This window comes from Podarcis erhardii (assembly GCF_964252035.2).
Source record: "Podarcis erhardii genome assembly, chromosome: 1".
Classification (NCBI taxonomy): Eukaryota; Metazoa; Chordata; class Lepidosauria; order Squamata; family Lacertidae; genus Podarcis; species Podarcis erhardii.
This window is the reverse complement of record NC_138497.1, coordinates 102,782,920-102,791,497: the sequence shown is the minus strand read 5'-3', so window position 1 is coordinate 102,791,497 and position 8,578 is coordinate 102,782,920. Positions and strand designations below refer to the sequence as shown.

At 40.3% G+C, this 8,578-nt stretch overlaps 1 long non-coding RNA gene across 1 annotated transcript; it reads right to left on the bottom strand.

Moving 5' to 3' along the window:
• Positions 1-4,080: 4,080 nt before the first annotated feature.
• LOC309348858 lies at positions 4,081-7,980 on the bottom strand. Its single transcript, XR_014159572.1, has 3 exons — positions 7,780-7,980; positions 5,740-6,145; positions 4,081-5,099 (listed from the first exon to the last, which is right to left on the bottom strand). It is a non-coding gene; the product is annotated as an uncharacterized lncRNA (long non-coding RNA).
• Positions 7,981-8,578: the final 598 nt, after the last annotated feature.

Sequence of the window (8,578 nt, the reverse complement as noted above, 5' to 3'; positions counted from 1 at the left end):
TCTTTAATATATATTCATAAGTCCAAATTATTAACATCAAGGCAACCATTCCTATTTACAAGAATTTGGGAATAAGTCGCATTGAACTCGGTGGAACTCACTTCTGAGCAAAGCTCAATTTTTATTATTTTGTTTGTTTGTTTAAAAAAACACAATACTTCAGGGCATGTTACAATATTAAAACATGTCAGTCATGAAACCATAGTATGTCACCAAGACCCAACCACCAGCTAATAAATTATTATATTGTATTATAAATGTAGTAGTAGTAGTAGTAGTAGTAGTAATAATAATAATAATAATAATAATAATAATAATAATAATAATAATTTATTTGTACCCCGCCCATCTGTTTTTATTTGTACCCCGCCCATTTGTTTCCCCAGCCCCTCTGGGTGGCTTCCAACAAAGATTAAAAATACATTAAAATGTCACATGTTAAAAACCTCCCTAAACAGGGCTGCCTTCAGATGTCTTCTAAATGTCAGGTAGTTTATCTCTTTGACATCTGATGGGAGGGTGTTCCAGAGGGCGGGCGCCACTACCGAGAACGCTCTCTCCCTGGTTCCCTGTAGCTTTGCTTTTCACAGTGAGGGAACCGCCAGAAGGCCCTCGGTGCTGGACCTCAGTGTCCGAGCAGAATGATGGGGGTGGAGACTCTCCTTCAGGTAGATCCATTTGTGCTAACAATTGTTGTTGCAAGATTGCAGTGGCAGCCTCTGCAGCAACCTGATTACCCAGAACCAAATTTAGGTTTTTGGAGGCCTCAAGTAAGATACTTACAATGGTTCCCCCTCCACCCACCTGAGTGCACCCATCTCAGACCTCCTTTTCTTGACTTACCAATGGGAGACACTCACCCCACATTGTATTAATATTAAGGTAAGCCAAACCTTCCTCCCTAGCCAGTCTCCTGAAAGGAGCAGGACCACCACCACCCTACACACACACACACACACACTTTTTCAAAAGTGCAAATCTCCTCTCAAAAAAGAATGGAGGGATTTAATTCAGAATTAGAATAGGCAACAACATCAAAGATGAGGAGAAACTGGTTCAAGAGGCTCCAGAGATTGGAGTCCCTGATAGCCAAGGACCTTGGAAGATGCACAACAGTTCAGACCCCAAACACCAGTCCTGTGGTTAACTACCCAAATACCTCTGCCAAACTTCTAATAGTATGCTATTTCTTTCAATCGTGCCAATGTCCAACAGTTTTGCTTTTCTGCAAAGCTATAAATAAATACAGTAGCCACAAGATAGCATTCCTGTGTGCCGCAAAGGAATATGCATGCTTTAGTTGGTGCAGTCGTGAGAAAGCAAGAGGAATCGACACTGATCAGGTTTTTAGGAGCAGGGACACAGAAAGTTCCCTTATACCAAGCAAGACAATTGGTCTTTCTAGCTCAGTGTTGTCTACACACTGATTAGCAGTGACTATCTTCTCCTCCATTCTAATAGATTCTGTGACACCACACTGTGACATCTTTAACAACATATTGGCACTAGGAAGTTATGACATGCTATATATTTGCCAGGAATTGTTTTTGTTTTCATTTTTTTTTTAAAAAAAAAAAAACACCTACAAAGAGTGCTGTCTGTGGCTCGTGTCATTGTTTGCAATCATGTAATTTAATACCTACATACCTTTAATATTTATAGCTCAGGCTGAAAAGATTTAACACATGTAGTGATTTTCACCAAGTAACTTCATACTCTTCCTGAATACAAAGATGCTATTTGTCATCATCTGTGCAGACTGTTTAAAATAAAAGCTAGCTACTAAGTCATGCAAATGACTTCTCATCCCGCCCACCCCTCTTAAACAATGTAAAATTAAAACAAAATTGCCTTGTGCTTTCAAAACTGCAACCGATCGTACTTGTGTGCCCAGCTTTGTCCAGATCCCAGACCCAATACTATCAGGACATGTGGCTGCTGCATCTAGTAAAAAAGGATGTTTGATATGACATCATCATGGATATAACAGAACATCCACCCATTTGAAGCAGCAGGAAGTGAAGTGTAAGAGGGTGCAATGAGGGATGGGGAGCAATGCTGTTTGGTTAGTATTTAAATGCAAAACTCCCTAATTCTCACTTTCTGAACCAAAATGAAGCTATCCTTCCTGATTCTCATATTTTACAAATTTCGCAGTGCGTTTCTCCCAAAGAATAACACTGGTCAACAACAAATTTGTTGTCTGCATTTTTTCAGTTGATTTAGGACGAATCTGATGCGCTGAATCCAAAAATCACATTGGTTTTGCTCAATCAGGTCAAGTTTTTGAGCTATGGCCACATGTCGTGTTTTTTTACGTTTTTGTTCACATGTACGCTTGTGTGGAGCATTTTAGAAGAAGTTGGTGGAGGTAAAATGCCATGTAGAATAATTGTTTTGATTGGAAATGATTATTTTAATGACAAGAAGTATTCAGGTCCGATAGTTCTGGGTGATTATGTCGAAAAGGGATCAGTTTGAAGTCATAAAACCTCCATTTTTTCTCGGAAGAGAAGGACTTGGTGTACTGTGCAGATATTGCGCAGCTTCTGCTCAAGCTTGGAGTGCCACAGTATGAACCCAAATATTGGAGACTGTTCATTGACAGCAGCAAGCGATCACTGAAATATGTTCTGCTACACAACGGCAACCGGTTTGCCTTTATACCCCTGGCTCACTTGAGTACACTGAAGGAGAACTATGAAGGGGTGAAGTATGTGCTGGAGAAAATTGGTTATGATCAGCATAAGTGGTTTATTTGTGTTGACCTGAAGATGGTGAACTTTTTGTTGGGACAACAGTCTGGCTTCACCAAGTACCCATGTTTTCTGTGCATGTGGGATAGTAGGGACCGTGCTCAGCATTACACGAAGAAGGACTGGCCTGTGCGGGAGGAATTGGTGTCTTGCAAAGAAAGGAACGTCCTCAATGACCCTCTGGTGGACAGAGACAGAATACTCTTCCCACCACTGCACATCAAGCTCGGCTTAATCAAGCAGTTCACCAAGGCTCTGGACAAGGATGGTGACTGCTTCACGTACTTGTGCCAGGCTTTTCCAGGATTGACCATGGAGAAGTTGAAAGCTGGCATCTTTGACGGTCCTCAGATCCGTCAGCTCATCAGAGATCCAGAGTTCGAAAGTCAATGAACGAAGTGGAACTGGAAGCATGGAAGGCATTTGTTCTGGTAGTGAAGAACTATCTTGGCAACAATAAGGCCAGAAACTACGCAGAACTTGTCAACAACATGCTGACTGCTTTCGGAAACCTGGGCTGCAACATGAGCGTCAATATGCACTACCTATTTTCACATGCACTACCGGTTTCCTGAAAACCTGGGTTCAATGAGTGACGAGCAGGGGGAGAGATTCCATCAGGACATGAAAGAGATGGAGACCAGGTATCAGGGTCGCTGGGACGCAGTCATGAAGGCTGACTACTGTTGGACTCTGAAGAGAGACCTCCCTGCCGCTGAGCATTCCAGGAGTTTCAAGAAATGGAAGTTCAAGCCCTGAAGTTTGAAAAATGGTGAAGCCACATGCAATTTACGTGTACTTACCTTTATCAATGCCCACCATTCAGTTTACAGTAAACCTGACCTGATGGAGAGAAACGGATGCCATTTCCTGATTCAGCAGTGCAAAAATACCCTAAATCAGTTGTAGAAATCTAGACAACATTCAAAAAGTAAAAAATTGTTGCCCAGTGTAATGTGTCCAAAAATGTGTTTATTGGGGGAAAGTGTGCATAAAAATGCTTGCGTTCCTAAAACTATCATACAAAATGCATTATATTAGAGAACAGTTCTTGCAAAATGGGTGTGTCTGGAGAAATTTGCACTTAAATACTGATGAGTTTTCATGAAATATTTTTCTTTTTAAAAAATGCAAGCTGATGTGGAATTGCGAAGAACATAACTTAAGATTGGAAAAATGAGAAACTGTTACTTTCAGTTTCTGGTAGATCCATTCTCTGCACGCGTACACACCAGCTAGGTGCAATTATTATTATTATTATTATTATTATTATTATTATTATTATTATTATTATTAAATTTATATACCATGCTACACCCTCAGGGCAGTTCACAGGATGGTTCATAGTAATAATAATATGTGTCACTTTTTTACAAGGCATTACTAGGAAACTGCTTTATACTGCAATTTGGCTCAATATAGTCTATAACAGGGTGGAGATGCCAGGTATTTCGAACCTGGAATCCTCTTCATGCAATTCAAGTGCTCTATCACTGAGCTACAACTCTTCCCTATGTTACAACTGGGATACAAGAGATGTTGGCTGGCAACAGTCATATGTCCTGATCATGTGTTTTGGGCCAGATCAGAGCAAGTTATTGAATGTTAAACAAAACCTGCAGCAAACAACAATATGCAAGCAACTGAACACTTTTTTCAAAAACGAAATAATAATCTGATTTGTTCATAAATACATTTTAAATAACCACAGTGTAAGGTTTTGAAGGCAGATAAAATAATTATTAGCTCCAATCTATTTTTTTGGGGGGGTGAGGAGAAAGCTGAAAAAATCACCCTAAGAGCTGAGAAAAGGGCAGAGTTTTGTCTGCTTTAAGAAAAAGTTAGTGTTCTCCCAAGAATACCACAAGGAGCTTTTTTTAGAAAGGAATCCATAAAACAGGAAATTTACCGTAAAATTGAAACTGTATCTCACATGGAATCTAGTGGTTGTTTCAGAGTGAGTGTACGTGCTTGATTCAGTCAAGGAAATACAGAAAATATTAGTTGCAGGGTTCTTGCAGAAGGAGAACAGTTTCAGAATCATATACCGTACTTTTCAGTAGGTACAACGTTCAGGTGACCTTAGGACCCTTCAAAGCAAATGAGAGATCGAAGCAGCTGCTTTGGGGGACCTGGGTGTATGTGTGTGTGTGTTCACATGTTGGTATTACATACTTGCTCACTTAACAAACAACACAATCCAAAAGCTAAACTCTACTTTGGGTGCATGAGAGGGATTCCAATTGACATCAGTGAAAGTTGTAAAAGAAAAGAAAAAGGCTGGATCCACACTGTTTCGCTCGAAGTCGCTGTAATGTATTTCTTAAGTCAGTGAAAATCTCCCTGGAATAAAAATGAAAGTGTCAATAAAATGCTTTATAATGAAATAGTCATACCCCCTAGAGACCTTAAAACCATGCTCTTTGTTTCCCTGAAACCATTTCAGGAATTATTATTATTATTATTATTGCTTTTTAAAGCTTCACGTTGATTCAACGTACTTTATTTTAATTTGCGTAATTTTGTAACGTGTGGATAAACAAAGGATTCCACTGCACAAGACTCAGCTGTAAATCAGGAAGTCCCAGGGTTGAATCTTGCCTTTGCTATAAACTGACTGGGTTGTCTTACAGGACGTCTTTTCTGTGGACACCTTCTCTTGGCACAAGTTTGACAGCTGGAGAGAAGGGCATGTGGACATATGGACACTTGAGTTAGTTGCAAAACTCTAAGGATTTTCCAAGTCTCCACACATGCTAATGGATTTTTCTGGAAGCAACTAACAAGGAAAAGAGTGCTAAATTTGCACTTTACTGTATTTCCAGAAGTGATTTTTATGTCATGTGAATGCTTAAACATAACATGCAAATTAAAAGTTAGGGAAATGTCTGGAAAACAGAATAAATTGCAGAATTAACTGCAGGATTTGCATTCAGGGCGCTTCCAGCCTGCCAAGTTAGTTTAATGGGTGAGCCCTACTTACCTAGTTATTAGCTTTGACTCTCTCAAATTCATATGGAGGGAGGTGCATACTTAAAATAAATTTGCCAGTGTTTTCAATTGTAAATCGCTTCTGGAATATGGGTCAAGAACTCAATTTCCCACCAGGCTTCCCTTCTGGGAGTCTTCCCCTTTGCCAGCATTCCTGTCTTTGGGGGTTTTGGAGCAACAAATGGAGACTCGAGGTCCTGAGAAGTCTGTTGCTCTTTTGGACTCTCGAATTAGCCCTTTAAGGGCCTGCCTTGAAGTAAAGTCCAAGTCTAGGTGACTGGAGGACCAATCTGGGAGGAAGAAGCATCCCTATGAGCAATTAGTGAACGTTTCCAGGGGGTGATGCTGATTAAGCTATTCAGAAATTGGTGTGCAGGTGAGGTGCACAACACCAAGTCCTGAGAGAAAGAAACAAAGAGTTTCAATAAGCTGTTGCAAAATGCCTTAAGCCAACAGATATTGTGTGCCAGAGTTTTTCCCAGGAAAAGAGGAAAAGATGGTATGTTTTTGGATGAAGCGTGTGAATGCCAGCAAATAATTTCTGAAGTGCCCCCATCTCCCGCACAGGAGTGATTTAGGGTGTTCAATGTCTTCACCATCTTCACCAGCTGTTTCTCATAACTTCTGGCGTGGTGCAAAAATGTCTGGCAGCATTCACAACTCTCTCACCGTACTCAGTGCAAACTGAGAGAATTGCGTCCCTTCATAATCTCATAGTGAATGACACACAAGCAAGTACAAGATTGGTACCACCTTTTAAGATTCCCTAGCCTGCTAACGCCCACTTTATTTCAGTCGGAGACAGGCGACAGTGTCAGCCTGTTCCAGAGAGGGGTTTCAGAGTCTTGGACTTTTTTAGTTAAATTTTAAATGCCAACTTTATTACAGTTAGATTCAGGTAGGTAGCCGGGTTGGTCTGACACAGCCGAAATAAAGAAATAAAAATTGTCCAGTAGCACCTTAGAGACCAACTAAGTATGTTCTGGGTATAAGCTTTCATGTGTATCTGAAGAAGTGTGCATGCACACGAAAGCTTATACCCAGAACATACTTAGTTGGTCTCTAAGGTGCTACTGGACAATTTTTAAATTTATTTTTATTGCAGTTGGAATCATTTCCTGTTAAAACGCACATTTCATGACTTTTCCTTATTTGAATAAATGCATGTTTAATCTTTTAAAATAAAGATGAAAAATGCCCTTTCACATGAAGTTCCTTGTTGAGGTTAGCCACCCTTCCCCCGCTACCAATGAAAATTCATTTTTTATTTAACATTTTTATTTTATTATTAATATTAGTTTGAGTTTTGGACCTGATTTTATTTGTATAAAGTTGTGAATCATGATGCAAATGGAGATCACAGCACTTGCAGAAGCCCCATCTATTCCTGAGACGAGGTGCTCGATGGGGGCCAGGGGCAGGGGAGGGGGCAAAGATAGCAAACTCTCCACTGATGTGAGAGGCAGGGGATTATATGTACTCAGGCCTCATTCAGTCCCAGCAGGAAGAGGAGAGCAACAATCTGATCTACTTAAAAACCAACCCCTTGGCTGGTCTCTGCTGCCCACCTGTACCCATTTTTGAAAGCCCTGGAGGGCTCACTGTGATAGCTGCCCATTCAGTGACAAGGGCACAATGGAAATAGTGGGAAACATGCCCCCACCCCCCGTGGGTGGAGAGACACACCTGAACAGGGCCTAGAAATTCATGTAAACTTTTTGAACTATAGCAGTTGAAGTCTAAATATTAAAAGAGAACGTATTACAGATTCATTTGTCCTCATTGCTCTGAATCCACAAACATGATTCAGTCAAAGTTCATCATTTTTAAGCTTTAACAGTCTCAATAGGAGATGCTTTTAACTCTTCCACTGAAACTGGTAGGACTTAAAAGATCTCAGCTTGTGCTGAATCGTGGTCAGATCTGTGTTGACAATAACCCCACTGAACTAAGTGGGACTTGCTTCAGAGTAAGTTATGCAGCAGACTAGCCTTTAAAGTTTTAAAACCTGGAAAGTTAAAGTGCAATTTACTAATTCCCTGTAGCTCTTCCAGAGAAACTTTTTGTTTTCTTTCTTGTTTTGTGTCAAGAAAGATTATTCACAATTCCCCAGAAACTTAGATGACACAGGGTGAAAAGGTCCATTGGATCATTCCTCAAAGAATATGCATTTCCTCAGTGTTGTGACAGGACTAGGCAAACTACAGTTCTTATAAGACCTCTTCATTTGACATGTTTCCCATTTGTCCAGTCAAAGAAAGTTGGTGTTAACCAAGCCCTTGGCAGAAATATTTGTGCATCATGCAAGTTGACTTAGCAATTCATTTCCATGTTGGTGGGGATGACAGCTTCCCTTCTCAACACTAGCCATCTAATCAGTGAAATTAGATTTTGATGGCTTGTTCATATCACGGGGCATGTATCCAACATAAATACAGCTTTTATTGAACCACAATCCTTGGGTAAAATATCCTTTCTTGAAAGTGAGGGACTTTTGCTCTTTATTTCAGCATCTTTCTTTCAGGAATGGAGATGCAAGGAAACGACTGCAGATTCAAATATGTTAGAATAACCAAGACGCCTTAGTGGCTTCGAGGTTTCTGGGAAGGAAGTCTCGGGGAATGTTAGCATATTTCTTGTGCTCTGCACTCCTGAGGGAAAGTTGACCTTATTTTCATTTTCCCACTGAATGTCTCTTTGGTGTGCTGTGGAATTCCAGGAAGAACATCCTGCAAAGAGAACAATATTTGGCACTCGTTTAGCTGACTCAGTAAATGAGCTAAACACGAAGCAATATGCTTACACTAAAGGAGAGGTCAGACTCTAGTAAA